Below are 20,755 nucleotides of genomic sequence, written 5' to 3' on the forward strand. Positions count from 1 at the left end.
ATAATGAATGTGCCTTGAAACTCATGTTTCTGTGTTTTTATTCACTGGTTCAGCTACACCATTTCAAGGCAACTATGGAGCCACTGTGTTGGCGGAAATGTGGGGCACGAGGGACATGCCTTCATATGTGGTGGGACTGTCCGCTCATCAACTCCTTTTGGGAACAGGTGGTTTCGGTAGTGAGGGGCATGGTGGGTATCAGGTTCCCAATGACTCCAGAGGTTGTTCTCGTAGGGGCCCCAGTGCCAGAAGTCTACCTAAATCTGGAAGGTCTGCTCAGCCGATAACAGCTATTGCTGGTGACACGAATCACGATAGCTCACTGCTGGAAATCCACAAAAAGCCCGCCATTGGCTCTCAGGTGGGTTAAAGTATGGGATGTCTTGGTAGGGGAGAAAGTCACTGCAGCCAAAGATGGACGCTTATATCAATTTACAGACACACGGGAGCCCCTTCTGGAGTACGATCATGAGGTCCCGACCTTGACACACAAACCCAAACTGGCAAAACTCTTCTTGCAAGTACTCGGTTAGGTCAGTGGGAGCCAGGGTGGGGAACATGTGAAGCTCTGACCTCGCTGACAATTCTCTCTTTCTTTGTACCATGTATAAAGTTTGTTGTGACCATGTTCCAACCAAATAAATACAGTAGTTAAAAAGATTTGTGAAGGAAACACCATAGTGAACCGGACCGAGGCCTCAACGTGAAGGGCAGCAGACACCAATCAGCCCATGTCGACAATCCTGTCCGAGAGACAGACACAGACAGAGAGACAGAGAGACAGAGAGACAGAGAGACAGAGAGACAGAGAGACAGAGAGACAGAGAGACAGAGAGACAGAGAGACAGAGAGACAGAGAGACAGAGAGACAGAGAGACAGAGAGACAGAGAGACAGAGAGACAGAGAGACAGAGAGACAGAGAGACAGAGAGACAGAGAGACAGAGAGACAGAGAGACAGAGAGACAGAGAGACAGACACAGACAGACACAGAGAGAGAGAGACAGACACAGAGAGAGAGACAGACACAGAGAGAGAGACAGACACAGAGAGAGAGACAGACACAGAGAGAGAGACAGACACAGAGAGAGAGACAGACACAGAGAGAGAGACAGACACAGAGAGAGAGACAGACACAGAGAGAGAGAGAGAGACAGAGAGAGAGAGAGACAGAGAGAGAGAGACACAGAGAGAGAGAGACACAGAGAGAGAGAGACACAGAGAGAGAGAGACACAGAGAGAGAGAGACACAGAGAGAGAGAGACACAGAGAGAGAGAGACACAGAGAGAGAGAGACACAGAGAGAGAGACACAGAGAGAGAGAGACACAGAGAGAGAGAGAGACACAGAGAGAGAGAGACACAGAGAGAGAGAGACACCAGGTGGACAGATCCAGCGGAATGTAGAGTGCAGGGGAAGAAAGGGCCATATGATAAGTGAGAGGTAAGTGGGTAGAAGGGTTCCAGGGGGCAGGTCCAGCCAGGCTTGTGCAAGTTGGGTGAGGGGGGTGGGGGGTAGTGGGGGCAGGGTAGACTGGACGAGGGGGGGCATGGTGAATTTGAAGTAACCAGGCAATCAGTCAAGTGGCAGAAAGAGACATTAGCAGGGGAGGGGTGGAAGAAGGAAGGAGAAAGAAAAAGAAGTGCCTTGAGAAGCTTCCGGAACTGAAGGAGCTCCGGCTCAAGGAGTGGCAGGGAGGCCATTCCAGATGGAGGCACCAGCAGAGGAGAGAGATCAACCCCACCCCTTCCTCCCCTGCTTTGAAAAGCATCTGATCTGCAGAGAGTTGGAAGACCGAAGCGCTCTAGCAGGGAGAAGGGGAGAGGGGGGTAAGGGTAAAAGGTAATGGGTTCCCAGGCACCAGAAATCCTTGTCGATGATGCAGAGGATCTTGAACTTGATCCTCGCAGCAACAGGGAGCCAGTGGAGAGATTTTAGGGCTGGAGAGATGCAGTCCCTGGGCTTCAGGCCAAGGATAAGTCTTGCAGTCCTATTCTGGATTAGTTTAAGGGGATGAAGGGAGTTGTGAAGAATGAGGAAGAGGCTGTTTCAGTAGTCTAGCCTGGAGAGGAACAGAGCTCTGGAGACATTGAGTTTTTCGCGGGAGGGGAGAGGCGAGGAAAGGGAGAATGCTTTTGAGGAGGTGCAGCTGAAAGTGGGCCTTCTTGGCAAGGTCTGTGATGTGAGGAGAGAAGGAGAGAGGAGCCGAAGAGGACACCAAGGTTTTTTGCCTCACCGGAGGGTGGGGGTAGGAGGCCCATTGAGGGTGGCCAGATAAGGCAAAGATTGTTAGCAGTGCACCACGCCTGAATAGCAGGCAGCGAGTCAGGAAAGAGACGAAGAGGAAGCAGAGGTGGAACACTTGAGAGCTGCACATCATCTGCCTAACATTGGAAGTGGAGCAGTCACATAAAAGCCAAGACCAGAAGGTGGAAGAAAACTGCAAGGCTCCGAAGGGTGCTGCTACCTTTACAGTTTGCCCCTGTGCACCCTGAACCAACAGGTCTGACCGACAATCCAACATGCAATAACAAAACGTAAATAAATAGGACACATCAAATCTTGTGTCGTTTCAAAACTTGCCAGTCCAGGGATCCTGTTGGAGGAGTCATCATGCACAATATGCATGTGTACTCCCTTTTAAAAGTACTGCCGGAAATGCGATCAGTGTTCAGCCTAGTACTGCTGAGAGGACTTTGGGAGGGCGGGGCCCTTGAAGACACCCCATACTCCTGGAAAGAAACTCAAACACTTTGTGGGGGAGGCCCATTGCTGCAAGCAGAATCATACAGTCTCTGGTGAGCTGCGCATACCAACACCAAGCGGTTACCGCACCAATGGACCATGCAGACCCCTAAACATAGGACACCGACTGCCTTCTGTGCCCAAGTTCCACAACATTGAGATCAGGGTAGAATGGGTCTAAGAGGAAGACAGGCCCAACCCACCGAGTCAGTCTCACAGCCATAACATGCAACTGACAACCCAAAGGCCCCAAAAGCATCTTGGGGAGATGAGGGCAGGGAGCAGCAGCATGCCTCCTACCAGAATGCAGCGCTTCCTCCATGTGCCATGGTCCCAACTCGGGCTTCAGCACTCACACACCCTTAACCCAAAGTCATTCCTGGGTGTCGAAGGCTGCAGGGCGGAAAGTGGGCAATGTATAACAAGATTTCACAATTCACTCAGGTTTCCCCTAACCACTTGATAGCACTACCAGGCAAGCCCAACAGGCTGGTTACGGTGCCCCTCCACTTCTACGCTCAATCTCCTGCCGTAGCCCCTGCACATCACCTAGGTAAGCACTCAATAGGGAGGGTAAAGACTAAAATAGGATTGCAGGAGATCTGAAAAATCTTCCAGAGGATAGAATATCCCCAAAGTACATGAGCGAGAAGAAACACTCAAAATATGGAGGCCAGCCCAGCAGGCATTCTCAGGGTTGACTGACCAGAAGGATAGAAGAAACCAGAGATTTAGCAGGAAGGTAAGCGGTAACAGTTCTCCAGATGAGAGTGGAAGATAATTGTTTAATATGGCGCACAAAACCCAGAGGTAACAGGGCGCAACAGAGAACAGGAAAATAAGATTACATAAAACGTAGTTATACGTTAAGTTACAGGATGTTGATTGAGCATATATACAAATATACATATAGTAAATTACATTTCAGGTCAGTTTATGTGCATATATACAGTCAGATAGGTTAAGGATTGTTAGTATGCGGAGGCACGGTTCAGTTAAGGGGGTCGTTAGATCGTAACCAGGTAAGAAAATTTCGCCTAAAGTTGTAGTAGGATTGGTCGGTTCTGATGTTCAGTGGGAGGGCATTCCAGTGTTGGGCTGCCACGACAGGGAAACTGCTGCCGCCAGTTTTCTTTTGTCTGAATTTAGGTACTTGTAGGCAGTAAGAGTTGGTTGTTCTGGTGGGTCGGATGGATGTTAGTTTTACTATTCTGGTTGCGAGGTACTGGGGGGGCTGCGTTGTTTAGGCATTTGAAGGTGAGTGATGCGGTTTTAAGTGAGATGCGGTCACAGATTCTGAGCCATTTGTATTCTCTTCTTTTGTTGGATATGTGTTCCTTGTACGATAGGTTAAGGGCTGTTCTGGGTTCCCAGTTTTGCATTGTTTGTAGTTTGTCAGTGATGCATTTGTTGTCTCCTAGGTACATAGCATTACAATAGTCGAGTCTGGATAATATTAGGGCATTGGCGCTGATGATGCAACTTGCTTGGGAGAGGAATGCTCCAATTGGAATTTGGGAATGGGTTCTTTCGTAAGGCAGATGGCTTTTGTGGAGTAAGGACGAGGGACATGTATGAACAGAGAAGAGGGACAATAGGCGTAATGGCGAGAGTCTCAAATGACGGATCGCTATTCATCCAAAGGGCTTTCTGTATCTTGGAGTCTTAGCAGTCGAGCTTGTCACAGATCAATTGATCACACTGCACCAAGTGTGGACGTGCTTGCCAATTCGCACAGTTCCACTATAGTTTCAGTGGGCATTTATAGTCTTGTGTTCGATTTTTGTCTTTCAAGTACCATGTTGATTTTCTTAGCAAAACCATGCCCGATTGGGACTGTGTTCCATGAACACATCTCAGACATCACCATCATCCAGTTAGAGCCAACGGTCTATGGACTTCAGGTAATAAGGCGTAGACAAAGAGGGTATGCTTTCAAAAAGAACTACATTTCCATCGATTATTCAGATAACGTTTATTTTAGATTATATATTTTTTTTTTTATTCCCCACCCACGATTCTAACTGACTTGCAAGTACAAATCGGTATTTAAATGTAAAAAAATAAATGCATAGGTCGTCCGTTGGGTGGGTTGCCCGTTAAAGTCACATTTAGAGTATGCTTTAGACATGGATAACCCCCTAATACTACGGATAACTGCAAAAGGAAATTTCGGGGGCTTGGGGCGGAATGACTGTCCAGCGACTGTTCGGTTCACGTTCTCGGCTAGCTGTTCAAGAGTGGTGCAAGTGACCTGTGGTAGTTTGCACTGTGGCACTATTATGCCACATTCAGCAACCTCAATGGTGTGCTGCCTAGATTCTGGGTGCGTCTGTGCGTCAGCATCCGGATGAGTCATTGGCAAACATTTAGAATGTTTGCAGAGATTTGTAATCCTGCACGGGGCAGGGTACACAAACGGAGCCAGAGAACATGATAGGTCGTTAAAACCTAGAGTGTCAAGAGGCAATAATAGCAGGCAGGTAGGAAGCCCGAGTAGAGTAAACTTCGAATCATAGCTCACGACAACTGGAATACATTCAATGCAGGAAGAGCCTGCAGACTCGGGGATCCCAGAAAGCATAGAGGCAACTGAATGCAGCTCGAGTGGAGCTAGAATCTTTCCATCCGGATGGTATGACAACTAGAAGGTTTCATTTTTCTCAAATTGCATAAGGCGACTGAGATACGAGCATACAAACCCAAGACCTTACAGTGTAGAAATAAGATGAAAAAAACTGGAAGACAGGGACAAAATAAAAAAAACTGATGAATCCAGTCAAGTAGCTGCACTAGTGGGTGGCTATTCAGAGTCGCAAGCCTAGGCACAGTTCAAGCTTCAGATTCTCTCTAAGGGAGGCTCTTACAAGTGGAAAAAAACCCGATTGCTGCAATGGACTCGAATGAGCTTTTTTGATTAATTTTCAGCAGGTTATTTTTCAGGATAAAAAGATTTATTTAAAGCAAACACCTGTGTCAGAATCCTGACTGCACTTGACTGTGGGAGTCCCCGTTTTGCTGCTTCAGAGAGATGCATCCTATTTGCGGTGTGTATGGTAAAGCAAGTCGCTCCAGCTTTGGACTCTTGGAGCGCTTGATGCTGCACCTGGTGAATATGCAAATGGTGTCGAGAAAGGGGGAACAGGGAAGAGGCTCACTTCACTAAAGGGTTGAGCTTGAAGAGGCAGTTTAAAAGTAAAGGCAGAGGCCAAGCTAGAAATTGCACAGAAGCATAAGGTGTCCGTGCAGAACATAGACGTGACCCCAGGCCTTTGGGCTTGAAAGCTAAAGCCTAAACAATTACATACTGCCCTCTAACACACGGATATAGCATGAGCACTGCAGGAGATTGCACAGGACCACATCTCTGTGGAGAGAACAGCCACAGCGCCGATCACCATGTGCCAGAGAAACAAGCACGAGGGTCACACTGCAGAACTGATCATGGAGTGCTCAGATGCAACCGAGGGTCACACTGCAGAACTGATCATGGAGTGCTCCGACGCAACCACCTGGGTTTCATTGCAGAACCAAACTATGCCAGCAAAGTGAACGATGTGCCTTACCACAGAAACGTTGATTGGGGTGCGCAATTCTTTCCGCTCCCAACAACGATTTCCTCTAGTGGGGTGCACTCATGTCAAGAGTCAACATACAAGGATTACAAGGATCTCAAAGAGCAACAAAGCAAGCCGTGTAAAACAATCGTTATTAACATGTAATGATAAAGCCAACAGTTTCGTATTTTGGATAGAGAAAACATTCTGTGGTGCCAGATATTGACATCATATGTCTACGCAGCTGGCAATGTCTCCCAGGTGTGACCATCACATGCCTAGATCGTACCATAAATCAATATGGCAATCATATTGGCAGGTGCTCGCAACACTTCAGCTACCTACATAAGCCCAGGTACCCCGACACTCCACCATGGCCATCAGCCTGCAGGATACGCTCACCATTTGCCAGATGTTTTTTGGAAGGTATAGTACCATATACAAAAAGGTATTCACACAATTGTGCAGCTACTGTTATGGTTTTCCCATAGGTAGTTGCACCATTTGCCAGGTACGGAAATCATATAAGTGATGACTGGTGAATTGTTAAAAGTAGTGGGGTGTAAATATCCCCAAAACGGCTCATTGTGTGAAGCAAAAAAGGTACACATTTAGAACTAGAGGACAAGCAAGTCCTTCAGGACAAAAAACACAAGGGGGCAAGCCCAAGAAATTCCACCCAATAAGAGCAAAGCAATGCCTGCCTTTGGAGAGCAAAAGATGATGGCAAACAAATCTCATGCTTGAAAGAATTGCTCAAGTTGGGTTAAAGAATGAAACACACCCATTTCAAAATATGCCCCGAATGGACAGTTCTTGCCTGGCTGTGTATTAGGAGGTCCTTAACAGGGTGCAAACGTTGCACTGGCCACTAGCTAGTAACAAGGGACTCTTGGCGAGTAAGGAACAGTGCGCGTGTGAAGAAGTGACATGGCGAGTAACTTTTATGGCCGCTTGCACTTTTTGCCCCTGGGTAAACTATCATGGCGTGGGAGGCTGGACAGGGTTTGAGGGCTTCAGAAATACAGCAGAGACAGAACAGTAGAGAGATGCTCTCTGTTGGGTTCGCATAGTGGACACTCAATTCAAGCTAGGAAGAAAGACGGAGATAGCCTGCTCCAATTCCAGCAAAACCGACTCAGCCCTTTACCCTTTCGAGGTCGAAAAGGAGTTCTGACTGGGTAATTAGAACGCCTACTATTGCAGTGCATACGAGCTAAAAGGAACCCACTATGAAACGGAATATATAAACCCGACTTGCATTTAATTAACACATATGACACTGCAGAATATTTTCACTAGCCAAGGCGACGACACATTCATTTTAAGCAAAATATAGATTCCTTGAACTCGCAGAATGTTCTTAGAAGTCGGCTACACGGCAGCTTGCTATTCTGAGAAAAGGAACTGAGTGTGGCAGCCGATAAGATGCACTTGTTAGCTTGGAGGCTATCATGCAGCGCAGGCTGGGGGCAATAGGAGGACCAAGCCAAATAGAAGAGGCAATAGGGGCAGGCTCCGAGGTGGCTTAGCGGAAGGGTAATAGCTACTGCCGACTTTGCTCGAAGCATCTCTCGTAGGTAACGGAACGCGTTTGGACAGGGGCACGACATAAGTGCTCTAGAGGCAACCTTTGCAGAAGCAGCGCAGCACTGAATGCTCGCCAAAAGCACACAGTAACAGAACTGCACAGCATGAAGGCCACCCCATCCCCAACGAAGGGGGCAGGTCAGACAAAAAAGGTCTCGGGCAACCAACTGGTCAGTCCATGTGGGCTTCTGAAATCCTGTACTATCTGCCATGAACTTCTATGCTGTGGGAAACACCCTGACCCGATATCGATTTAGATATTGACTAAAGGAAAAACTATCTCCGTTGGCAAGGATCACGGCCTTCCCCTTAACATCTTTTTGTGAGCAAAAAAGACACTTTGAGGAAAAACAACAAACGTAACAAAGCTTGACCTAGTTACTGGTAGCTTTGTTACGTTAGTTTATTTTCCTCCAAAAGTGCCGTTTTTTCTCACAAAAAGGATGTTAAGGGGAAGGCAGAGATCCTTGCCAACGGAAATAGTTTTTCCTTTAGTCAATACCTACAACATCGACCCCTTGAATGCCTTCTGTCCATTTCACAAAATCAATGTGCCCTGCAGCACACAGACCCTACTTGGCAAAAGTCCCTTTATCCAGCTGTAGGACCTTCTGGCCCAGAAGGCAAACGCCTAGTACAACATGCAACGTAGCGCTAGATGGCGGAATATTCATGTGGGATGCAGAGCAGTGAACATGTGCAACAGGGCACATATTTACATTGTCACAACCCAACCTTGCACTGATCGCAGTGGTACTACTGGGCCTTACTACACTTAAAATTCTCTAGGGAGTTTATAGCTTACCTGCAGTGCAGCCTGAAAGTAGCCTATGGGAACTGTATGCAACGTTCGTTCCAAGAAGGTTATTTAAGTTGATCATGAAATCCCAGCCTTTTATGATATGATATATGATAGGTTATTCATAACACGCTTAATACCCAGAGGTTTCTAAGTGCGGACCCGGGGATCGAACCTGTGTTGCTCCGTGTCGTCTTGCTTCCAATGCGAGCACGCTGCACCTAAGCTATCCTCCCGAGACAATTCTCAATGTATACCTACTGCAAGCAGCTGGTACTTGCATTTGAACATGGGTGTAGAGCAGATGTGGCAGCTTCATCAGTAAACGTTCTGAGAGCAAACTACAGATTCACAACCTTCTGGCCTCGATTCCATTTGTGAGGCAAATAAAATAAAAGGAGTGACATGGCAGACGCGAGTAGTTGGGCTTGATGGTAGATGCGCAGCAGGTTGCCCAGCCCAGCACGACAGTGAATTCCTTTTGCGATCACGGTAGAACCTCAGGAGCTGCTCCGACACTGAGCACCAAGATGCTACTCAATAGACCAGGCTTCCCAGTGCAGCCCTTGGCATAAATGCTAGACTGTTTTACCATGTCTATCGGGTGCACTCAAGACCATTCTTCAACCCAGAGGATTCCCAGACTAGATTGTCCCAGGCATGTATTCCCAATAATTCAATGGGCACTGCACAGACCATGTACACCATCCCAGCGATTGCTTGGGGCCATTAATACAAACTAGCACCACAGAGTTAAGACTTAACACATTTCACAGGCACCGTGGGCATTAAGGAGTCTGTGCAGACCCTCTGACTTCCTTTGATACGATCAGGACTTGCCATAATGAATACAAATACAGAGCAGTGGTACAGCAAAGATAGCCCTAACATGTATACATCTGCCTGTTTACCCATGCAAATACAGACACAGTGGCACAACCAAGACAGCCCTGGACACACCACACCTGCCCATTTCATCATTAACTAGAACAAACAATATACACGCATTGCCGGAGGCTGGGTTCTGGAGGTTGGTGAATACCAAGCCTCCCAGGGTTCGGTGACCAGCAGACGTGTCCCAACATGCTGAAAAGGCAGAAAGCTTTCTTCATTCAAGTCAAGTGTTTGACATACCTCCGCAGTGACGACAGGTCAAGTACATGCAGAGACACCCAACCTGCCTCTACAGACACACCCACACGGCCCCCGTTAAGTGTGCAGGCAGAACACGTCACACAAGACGCTCCCACCAGTCCGGGAGAAGCATCAACTCGTGAGTCACCAGCGGAGAGACAGTGCCCTCAACTATGCCACTCCTCGTGCTCAGGCCGCCTTTGCATATTTCATAAATTCCTCACATCTCACCCCACCAGCGAAAGCCTGGTGTTCCAGTAACCACGGCCACACAGAGGAAGTACAATTACCGGCCCAGTGGCACAAAACTGCAAAAAAACGCAAGGGGCAAAACGTGTCTAGGCCATTATAAATATGCCCAAAAAAAATCGGTTTTGTCTAAAACTGCAGCCCATGCTCACCTAGGCATTGCAAAACTGGAACCCGTGCCCTGCAAGCAGTGCCCTAGTCTTTCACCCAATAAATGTAGGGCTTTTTGTCCGACGAGAAAGCGAAGCTGCTACCCACAAGGCTAACAGCCAGATTTGTCCCCAGCCTTACCGTGGGCTAGAAGGATTGATGAGCAGATCATGCGGACACCAGCCAGTAACCAGGAGCCATTGCTGGCTAATGATGGGCTAGGACACAGCGCACAGCAATCCTAGCTTCCACGAGATGCAAAGTGTATCTTATGTAGGACTCATCCTTTAAAAAAGGATTCTAGATGTGTCCAACGTTCCTTTAGACACACTCCAAATGCAGTCACTCGCTCATTATTATGTTTGCATAAACCCAGGTGACCTGGGCACAAAACAATCTCATGGTTTCAAGCGAACCAGGCTCTTCAGATAACACACAGACGCTAAACAGCTTCCAGGCTCACTACTTAGATATGCAAATGGTGGTACGCATGAATATTATTTTTAATTAGCATTTCCCGATCAGAGGTGAACGAGCTGGATGTTGGGAGTGATTAGGGGTAACCAACAGGGGAGCCTTGCCGAGTCAGCATGTTGTCGGAAGCTGCACCAGACCTCACTTTGCCGCAGCCCACTCGTCCCCATCGTGGTGGAGCAGACAGGGCGCGGAGAGCGGGCGTATGATATGTACTCCAGGCTTGAGGGAAAGGATCATCTGTCTTACGGGCCCTATCGATGACTACTTGTCAGTCTGGTTGTCGCACAGCTACTTTTTCTGCAGTCCGAGAGCACAAGAAGCCTATCGACGTGTACATCAACAGCCCAGGTCGCCCTGTGACATCAGGCTTGGTGATCTGTGACCCGATGCAGTACATCCTGAACCCTATCTGTACGTGGTTTCTGGGTCAGCTGGCCAGCATAGGGTCTCGGCTTCTCGCTGTAGGATCTATGGGCATGAGACACTGCCTACCAGACTCATGTATCATGACCCCCCACCAGCCTCAGGTGGAGTGTGGGGTAAGGCCACAGACATTGCCATCCAGGCTGAGGAAATCCTCAAACTGAAGAAGCTAATTAATGCCATCTATGCCAGGCATACAAAGCAGCCGCTGACGGTCAACGTGATGGAGAGGGATCGCTACACGAGTCCTATGGAGGCCCAGGAGTTTAGCATTCTGGACAAAGTGTTGGTGCACCCCTCACATGATGGAGGATGAGCCAGAGCTGGTGAAGAAGGAGCCTGTGGAGCCAGATGCTTCCTGCAAGGCACTGTAGGAGTGCCCAGGAGATGACAGGGCCTGCACACCACCTGCAGTGAACAGTTGGCGGTCACAGACCAATTAAAGGATGGCAGAGCTAGAACAAACTTGGGCAAGGAGTAAAGGTCACATCTCCTCAGATCAAGTTGAGGGTGCTTGGTTTCTCAGATAGGCTACCAAGGACTGACGTTTCCCAGTTCTAGGCATGAAGGCCTCGGATAGACATTTCTATGACAATTGTTCTCTCTGCCCTCCTACCCAAGGAGGGGGCAGAGGTCTGTACTCCCACATGCCTGCTCTCGTGTAGAGGGACCGCAGTGAGAACCCTCAAAGTATAGCTGCATGTTTTTTGGGTTTAAATGAACATTTTCCACAGACTGGTTGCGCAAAAGATGTTGCAGCTTGTTCTCTACGAAGCAATTGAGATTTGCAAAAAATAAAATGAGAAAAAAAAACATTAAAAAAAATAAAAAAAGAATGCACCTTCTGCTGCATCAGTTCAATGGCAGTTGTATTCTCGGATAGGCACACAGAGGAGCCAGACTTACATGGCTCTTGGAGCCAGTGAACTCTAGAATTCCCCCACCTCTTGGAACTCAGGAACCTTAGCCCGCCTCCGTGAATGGTCAGGACTCCTGCACACCTGGATCCCTGGGGCTATCTGCAGGGTACGACGTAGTTTCATTGGCAGTCGTTTTTTTTGACGGGTGTTTTTATGAAAAGCCGATCCGAGAGTGTAGGAACAGTAAAAAAAACAAAAAAATAAACAAAAAAATGTTTTTTCAAACAAATAAAAATCTGCAGTGCAGGGGCGCGCGGGGGGTGCGCATCTGCACGATCCACACCACAATATACAACACATACTTTGAAGAGCAGACCTGAACAGGCCTAGAAGCCAGAGATGAAGGATGATGGCCTCCCTTTGAAACTGAGGTAGGGGCAGGTTGGCCCAGCTGTAGACTTTGGAGATGTGGCACAGCTGGTGCAACCTTTCTTTCGAAGAGAGCTGAAGGAAGGCCAGAATGCTGAAGAATCATCCTGCCAAGATGGCTGGGGGTTGGCAGAATGGACCCGGCCAAGAAAATGCAGGTCTCCCTCAGAGATGGTGACACGCAGGAAAGCCTAAAGTCTAGCACCGGTAGGAGACACAGCAAGTCCGCATAATGGCACGTGTGAGACAGTGATAAGGAGACAAGTTTAGGAGTATAAATAACAGGTAGACCGTCTGGCCATCACAAGCACACACCTCACTCGGAGAAGCAGGCAAACCGGGTCCCGTTGCTAGGCATAGCAGATAATACATGCTTTGCTCGGAGATGTTACAGGTAGGCCAGTGGATTTCTGCCATTTAGTGATAGGCAGGGTGGGACCCCTGGGATCGCTCGTCATTTCAATCTTGGGCTAAGGTGCACAAGGAGAGGTTGGAGTAGCAGAAGGGAGGCTGCGAACTCCCAGTATAAACACTTTAGGGAGACCTCCTCTAGCAGGGTTTACACTTCTTGGTGAACTAGGACAGGACATTGGGCAGCGCTTGTTTAGGCGTGCTGCATGCCACAGAGTGGCTCCTTGCTTTTATTTGTAAGATACCATTATGGAAGTTAGTGCACCAATTAAACAGTCAAATTATTACTGGCTCACTCGGATAACAAGGAGTCGGAGAAGGGATATCCTGGACCAAGAACTCGCAATTGGAAAGAAGTGAACAAACGGAGCCAAAAGGCCAATAACGAATCAGACCGAGCCCACGTGTCAGGGTCTGGGTAGTAGACCACTAGGAAAAGGTGAGTGGTTTAACAAAATGCATGCAATCAAAAAAATGGACATCTATCACAGAAGTAATCTGAATGCTTGAAAAAAAATCCAGAGACGTGCCTGACAAAGAATAAATTCGCACTGCAGTCGGGAGAAGTGCTAGAAGACCACAATATGCCATGCAGCGTCACAAAACACGAGCATTCACGAGGCATTCGATGGCCAGGACATCACTGGAATTGGGGTGCGTGGGGAGGAGGTGAGATTACTTATCAGTAATCTTCATTACGCCGAGTCCTGCTCTTCCTCGTCACTGTACTTACATGTGCGGTGTCCTACCTCCCCAGGAATCCTCTGTCCAATGTGTTAAGTCCCACCCCTCCTCGGGAGGTATAATGCATCTCTTAACCGACAGGCCACAGTTAACCTACCCAATGCACAACCCAAGTCGGGAGGCAGGACTACAGTACTGTGACGGGGAAGAGTAGAACTGGGAGTAATGACAATTACTGTAAGTAATCCCCACATGCTTCTTCCTCATCCCAGTACTTCCATGTGAGGTACACCAAATAAAGCATGCTGAATGGGCCAGATACACAACCGTTCCCAGCACCACTCAAGACGCAAAAAGAACAAACGTGTCAGAAGGCAGCAGCCCCCCAGTACCCCTGAACCGAAGGGCTGTGCACACATCCTGTGCAAAGCCAACCTAAAGTGCTGGAGTTGGTACCTGGAGTGGCCCACGCAGCAGCCCTACAAAGTTCTTCAATCATGACCCCCTGCCCCCAGAGCTTCCACCCATTAAGTAGCCTGGGTCCAGGAGGACGGTACAGGGATCCACTCCATGGACCGATAGGCCAGTACTTTCACTTCATGTCTCGAACCCAACTCTCAATGGTTAGGACCGAGTCCTACAGGACCAGCCTAGGGGCTCCAAATGCGAAGAGGCTGTCCACATCACGAAATACCCGTGAACGTTCCAAGCACACCAAGACAGCACCACAGACACCCTGATGGCTCCACCCAATCTCCCCAGAGGAATCAGGGTTGGTATCAGTGACAGGAAATGACCCCCCTCCAAACACCAGGCAGACGCGAAAACCACATGCAAATACCCATGAAGACTTCCATCCTCGGTACACAGATCTTGTATGTGAACCCCAATGAGCTTGTCCACCCTAGCGTAGGCCAGACCCAGATATGCACCGCCTTCAGTCCTTTCAGCCCTGTACCCCAGAGATCCCGCCAGACTCCGACTCCCCAGGGACAGGGATCGGCACCCCCCACCCACGTTCTATGGAAATATGACAGATGCGGGATCGTCCGCCAGCAAAACCAGCACTGTCCCACTGAGAGAAGGGCAAAACATCCCAACAGACAGAAAGGATGCAACCATTTCCAACCAATTGAACGCCTTAGCAGCATCCCAGCACCGTCATATCCAGCCGTACAGCTCCCATCTCCACATGTCACCATCAGGAGGAACTATGGTCAGGCCTGAAACAGGGGAATCCATTCAGCAGGACCTCAGGCTGCAATCACCCTTGCAACCTTTGCCTTAGGGATTACCCTACTGGAATCCAAATTGTCGAAGTGCAGGTCCTCCCCTCTCTAAAATGAGGCAAGAGTGGCCACAGATGGAATCTTGGCCATGGTACCAGGGGTATGCAGGATGCCATTTGACCTAGAGGCCTGAGAAACGCTCTTGCTGGTGCTCTTACGCCCAAACACAGGCCCGAGTCCCAAGGCAACATAACTCTTTACCTCTTGTCCAGAAACCAAACCTCCATCAAGCAGGGAACCTGGGACGGGGAGACAGGCGACTTGCTCCAGTCGAGGAAAACCCCAAGTCAGCTGTAAAAGCATCTGCAGCCTTGAGCCGGAGGACGTCCTGAGGAGCAGGCCGCCCAGGAGGGGTACTCCGACTCCCTGGAGATGTAACATGTCAAAGGCTGCAAGATCTCTGAAAAATCCCAGGTGCAGAGTCTGAACGGAGGGCCTGACACAGAGATCGTCTACCTCAACCTGAGAATCCCAGGAAGGACCGGCAACTGGAACAGATCGGAATTTTGAAAAAACGCATCCTTGAGGCCAAGAAGGCCTGGTCCATACCATAGGAATCGCCCTATACAAGCGTGTCATGATGGAATGAATGAGTCAACGTCCGTAAGAGCCGCCAGGTGAAAGTACCCTTCAGCCTTGGGAACCAGAAAGAAAATTGCACAAGGAACTTGGCCCCCACTTGAAGCATGGGATGGCGCACCACGGTCCTCTCGAGGGGAACCCTTGGCACAAGGCCACCCCCCCCGCCACCCCCCTGATCCAATTCATGGGGAGTGGAGTTGCGATCACTCCAGAGGGTTCTGGGCAGGGACAAATGAATTCCCAGATGGTATCACAATGTCCGGTTAGACCAAGGGTCTCTGGACATTTGGGCCCAAATCCTCAAAGGCCCTGAAGCCCCCCGCCCCCTCCCTGCTCCACCACCAGCAACGGACTGGCATCAGGAATGCAGTTGCAGCAGTCCAGGGTAATAGGCGCCAGCCTTAGGCTATAAGTATTAGTCCCACCCCGATCTGTGAGCGGTGAAGGTTGGTGACCAAGGCTTCAACCACTCTTATCGTTCAGTGTTAGGTAGCAGGCCTGATTTCATCTGCAGTTCACCTGTACGCTTATCCGCCTAGAAACACCTTGTGCACGTGGTCCTCAAATAAGCATATGTTCCCCGAAGGGGATCTTCATGTCTGGCGCAAAGCAGTCTGCCAGTCAGGTGCAAGTGCCAAGAAAGCACAGAACTCAAAGCCGGATTAACAAAAACAAAAATCAAAATAATCCACTTGTGCCCCAGTGTGTGGCTTCAAACCATGACTTCTGGCAGGGAACACGAGGAAAACGGAAAACTATGCTCTAAAGAAAAAGCAAAAGAACAATATGGGGGCAGACAACCAAGACTCGGGCACCAATCTGCAAACACACGCGTTTAGGATACAGACCGCATAGTAACAGATGAAGGATTGCAGAAGCCAGGAGAGGGTTGGGGGGGGGGGGGGGTTGGGGCGGCTGATAACATTGGACAACCTCAGAGTGTGTGCACAATTTGACAATGCAGAGTTACAAGGAGAGAAGCAACAGCTCAAAAAGTGATTTGAAGTGCACACAACATTGAGACAGGCCTACTGGAGTAGTGTCTCCAGTTCCTTGGATTCCCATCTCAAACAGGACACAGACAGTCTTTCCTTTGAGAACATTAAAGCCTTGTCTAATCGACCTTAATGTTCACCTCAAACCGACTACCATCAAACCCAATCGTCTCGATCTACTTCCAGAGACAGCAGCTACGTTTAAAATATCACACTGCTCAATGGGGCAAATGGTAAGCAGCATCAACAAAACCAAGGGTCTGGGCACAGGTGTTCAAGAGGTTCTGGTAAAAGGAAGCACAAATCCTCGGGGAGGGGGGGGGGGGGTGGACGGAGGCCGGTGTTGGGGCGGGGGGGGGTTCTCTACCGAGAAATGGGAGGGACCTCATTACCATACATCTACAGTCTTTCACTGTGAGAGTACGGCTTATTGCTGGTGGGAAAGCTAGTAGAGGGCAAATAGCTTGTGGTTAGCGCAGGCATAGCTCCAAGTGAGTTTGGGAATTTGTCAGCTCCAAGCCCCCACCCTGTGAAGGTCAGAGGAAGGAGAGTTCCAAGGTAAAGGTTAAGGGATTTTCATAACCACCGAAGGATCCCCTCTTTTAGTGTCTCTGCCACTTTCAATCTGGGTCTCCACACGCTCAAAGAGTATTGCTTTCGGGAATGTGTGGCATTCACGCAGAACCAGAGCTTAGCAGTTACACCTTTGTTCCCAACAGACCAAGTGTTCAGGGTGTGGAAAAGTACTGCACTCATCAGGAAAGAGTCGCAGCGTCACATGTTGCTGCAAGGAAGAGTTAAGAGAAGTCAAGAAGCTACATTTGCTCATGATCTCGAAGGTTTTCAGTGCCCTGAATGTAGCATGAACACTGAACATAGGTCTCATGGCCTGCGGGTAGGGTAGGTGGCCGAGGGATCTGAATCTCAAGGTTGCACTGGGAGGCTTGCATTATCCTGAGTCAGCGAGTGCAGAGCGCTAGACTTGCCAAGGTTTAAGCCATTGATGATTTTTATATACTAGGCAAAGGAGTTGGACTAAGGATCCGCTTTTTGCCTGTAAACTGGTGGGTTTGATGGCATAATAAGGTCAGGGTGGGTCTGCAGTCTCGAGAAGTGGCAACGGCATTTGGGTCTTCAGGGAAGTGGGGCGGGGCAAGTTGGATAGAGGGGGCAGGAGGAAAGTGGGGAAGGGGGGTTGGTGGAGAGTATTGCAGAGGGCAAAAAGAAGGATGCTGCAATAGGCAAGCCTTGATGAGGTTCATGACTTGTTAAATGCAAAGCAAGAATTAGACATACAAGTGCTGAGATGGCGAGCGTGTGCAGTTCTAGCTGTGCAGGCGATAAATGAAGTGGACCACCAGGCTTTTCATTGGTGGTAGGGGGAGGGGTGGGTGATGTCTGATGGAAAGGATTGGATGAGCAATGGCAAAGAGGGTGGGCGGGAATTTAATTGTGGAGTTCAGCATGAAGGATCAGTGGGTCGTTCAGTGGTGAATGATCTTCAGCCAGTGAGGCGAGTGTGCAGGTGGTGGGGCAGAAGGTTGGCAAGGCAGGAGAGGGTATGGGGGAAGGGGCAGAGATCAGGGCCTTGAAATCCTATTACGCACTTGGTGTCCTCATAGTCAAAGCAACACTAATAATAAATGTACAAATCCTGCTGACTGACGGTAGAAAAAAATAAATCCGTATATGCCATGCTGCCAGGTTCAGGGAACACGGCTCCGGTGTCACCGTCTGCTCCGCTGTAACGGTTTGGGATGGCAGCCTAGACGCGCTGGCTCCAGAACCAAGGCCAGTGACAAGACAAACAGCACCCACTCCCATCTCATCGCTCAGATCAGCTTGTACCAACCGCCTGCCCAAGGGCACTGCCAATTCAAGACTGCTCACGAGCGACCTGGATTCATCCTACAGTACGATTAAGAGAGGAGTAGAGCATATGGAGTGGGTATTAATGGACGCCACAACATAACATCACTCTCGTAAGCCGACAGAGCGATGTACTTCGACCGAGATGTGACAACAGTTATGGCTTGCTGTGGGGGTAGAAGTGTACTTCTTAAGGTTCAAATTGAAACCTGCGCAGTAGAGAACCCCACTGGCAAATACCAAGGTGGGAGTCACCTGCCGTGACTCCTCGGCGGTTGGCTATGAGAGAGCTTCTGCTGTCATTCTATCCCGCTGCCAGGAAGTAGCATATCCGGCCCCACTCCCTGATCGCTTTTTCACCTCCCTGGGGGGTCAGCGAACATTTTCTTCTCGGGTTGAAACAGGAAGCCGTTTTCTTGTCTCACAAGACAAAGCACTTTCGTTCCTTTCTATTTTAAGTAGCAGAAAAGAAAACGCCTCCCGTTTCAGCTCTTCCCACGGCAAAGAGGCGGTCTGGAGCGCACCACCATCCGTGGGTCGAAAGTCCCCCGACTCTAGTTCTGCGAAGATGGATTGGTCTCTCCGTTTAACTTCAGCAGCAGAGCTGGGCCACTTGCTGCAACTTCACAGTCCCCTTCTACATGGGCTGTACGGGGTCGGCCTCACTTGGTCTGATCCACCTTGTTCCGGTCACTGCTTGAAAGTCAGAAAGCGATCTGTCTCTTTCCACAGACCTCGGGTTAACCCCTACTTACAAACGAAACTGCTTTCCATCACATCCGGTTATCTTCTACCAGTGCTAAGTGGGTTTGGAAATCGAGGGGGTTTGGGGGGGGGGGGCTATTTAGGGGGCGTGGCCTAAGGACACGCCCCCAACGAGAGCCCCCCCCCTCAATTAAAGGCGGGGGGAGTGGCTGGTAAAACTTGGAGCTGGGGCACACTAGCATTATTACCTTTGATGCACCCAGCCCCTCTTAAAAAAGAGTGGCTGGGCGCACCAAAAGGTGCGACACCAGTGTACCCCCAAACCAATCCCCCGTGCCCCCCACCCTCCCCGGCCGCACGCAGTCCTTTCATTCAAGGAGCCTGCTTTAACCAGTGGGCTCCTTGAATGAAATGTCTGCACTTGAAACAGGAGGGCTGGAGAGCCCAGTCTCTCCTTTTGTTTTCGAGTAACTAGTCATTACCCTGGGTCAGGATTGGATTGGCCCCTGGGCCGAAGTGGCCGGGCCGAAATCGCCCCTAGAAAGTGGGGCCGGTTTCTGTCCATGCCTGAGCCGGTTTGGTAGAAAAAAGCCTTTCATCCTCCTTAGGTCGATAAATGAGTACCAACACAGGTTGTGTGATATTGTATGCATATTTGTTCTATAAAAAAAGAGCTTAAGCGTAAGTGCTATCCAATGACATATCATTTGGCCTTGGACGTCTGCTTGGATTCACAGTAATTTAGTGTACTTGGGAACAACGCTATTTGATGCCACTTCCTGTTTTGTCATGGGGTGAAAGGTCGTGTTTCATCTTCCTGGGATGTCACTTTGAGGTGGGATCAAATGACATCACTTCCGGTGATGTCACAGGTCAATAGTCGTGAAGGTTGGGCCACTTTTTTTTGGGTGACCAGGCCCTTTTTCTTGTCCCAGTCCGACTGTGCCCTGTGTGAGGACTAGTTAATTACTCAAGCAAAAATGAGAGCTGGGCAGTCCAGCCCTCCTGTTTAGAGTACATACTTCAGGCATCCCGCACTGCATGGTAACGCCTGCTGCTTGCAGCTGTCAGTACTTCGGTTTAGAAAAAAAGAAAAGGCAGTGCCTTTTCTTTGTTTCCTGACACTTGCAGGCAGCTCGAGTAACCGTGTAGCCTCTACACAGGCTGCATGAGGTGTCGGCTGGCTGGGGCTAGTCAGATGTGGGCCCCGGCTCGGGAGCGTTTGCTGGAGACTGCCGGGCCCCGGCCCCCTTAAAACTCAGACTTCTACCTGTAGCACGCAACCTCCAGGGCAGTTCCGGCCTTAGAGGTGGTAGCTGGGGTGTGGGGTGGCATTCATTTTAACTGCCCGCTCCGGCGCCATAGCAGGGAGTTATAGGGCTCTACTGTCAAAGCATGAGCGCCCTTTTTGAATGAACCACCTCGCTCCCGGAGCAGGCAGGTAATCACCTCAATAGGTTGCCGATGCGAAAGCATCAGCACCCTGTTAAAATGCGCCCGCGTTGGCAGGGCGCATTTAGCAATAGGGCACCTGCTGCGCCTTCTTCCACCACACCAGCACGGGGAAGGCCTTAAAAGACTCCCCTGAGGTGGCATGGCAGGGGGCTAATGGCGCCCCGGGCGTTCGGCCGGCCCTGCTCCCGGGTATGTTGCCATCTTTTTTCTGTAGCACTACGTGGACAGCCTGGAATCTCGGGGACAGTTTGATAGGTCTCATGATAACGTTTACCTACAAAGCCTGACTGCCAGTTTAGGGTCTTCCCCCCCCCCCCCCCGCCCCACCCAACTTGACCGGTAGCGCCAAACCT

General features: G+C 49.6%; 1 protein-coding gene and 1 pseudogene across 4 annotated transcripts in view; one reads left to right on the forward strand and one right to left on the reverse strand.

Annotated features, from left to right (window-relative positions):
• Positions 1-20,755, reverse strand: part of BCL2L1 (BCL2 like 1) — a 542,774-nt gene that overhangs the window by 26,076 nt on the left and 495,943 nt on the right. The window lies entirely within an intron of this gene.
• On the forward strand, positions 10,764-11,497 carry LOC138581456 (ATP-dependent Clp protease proteolytic subunit, mitochondrial pseudogene; annotated as a pseudogene).

Source organism: Ambystoma mexicanum, chromosome 3p, assembly GCF_040938575.1.
Source record: "Ambystoma mexicanum isolate Mex_15411 chromosome 3p, UKY_AmexF1_1, whole genome shotgun sequence".
Classification (NCBI taxonomy): domain Eukaryota; kingdom Metazoa; phylum Chordata; class Amphibia; order Caudata; family Ambystomatidae; genus Ambystoma; species Ambystoma mexicanum.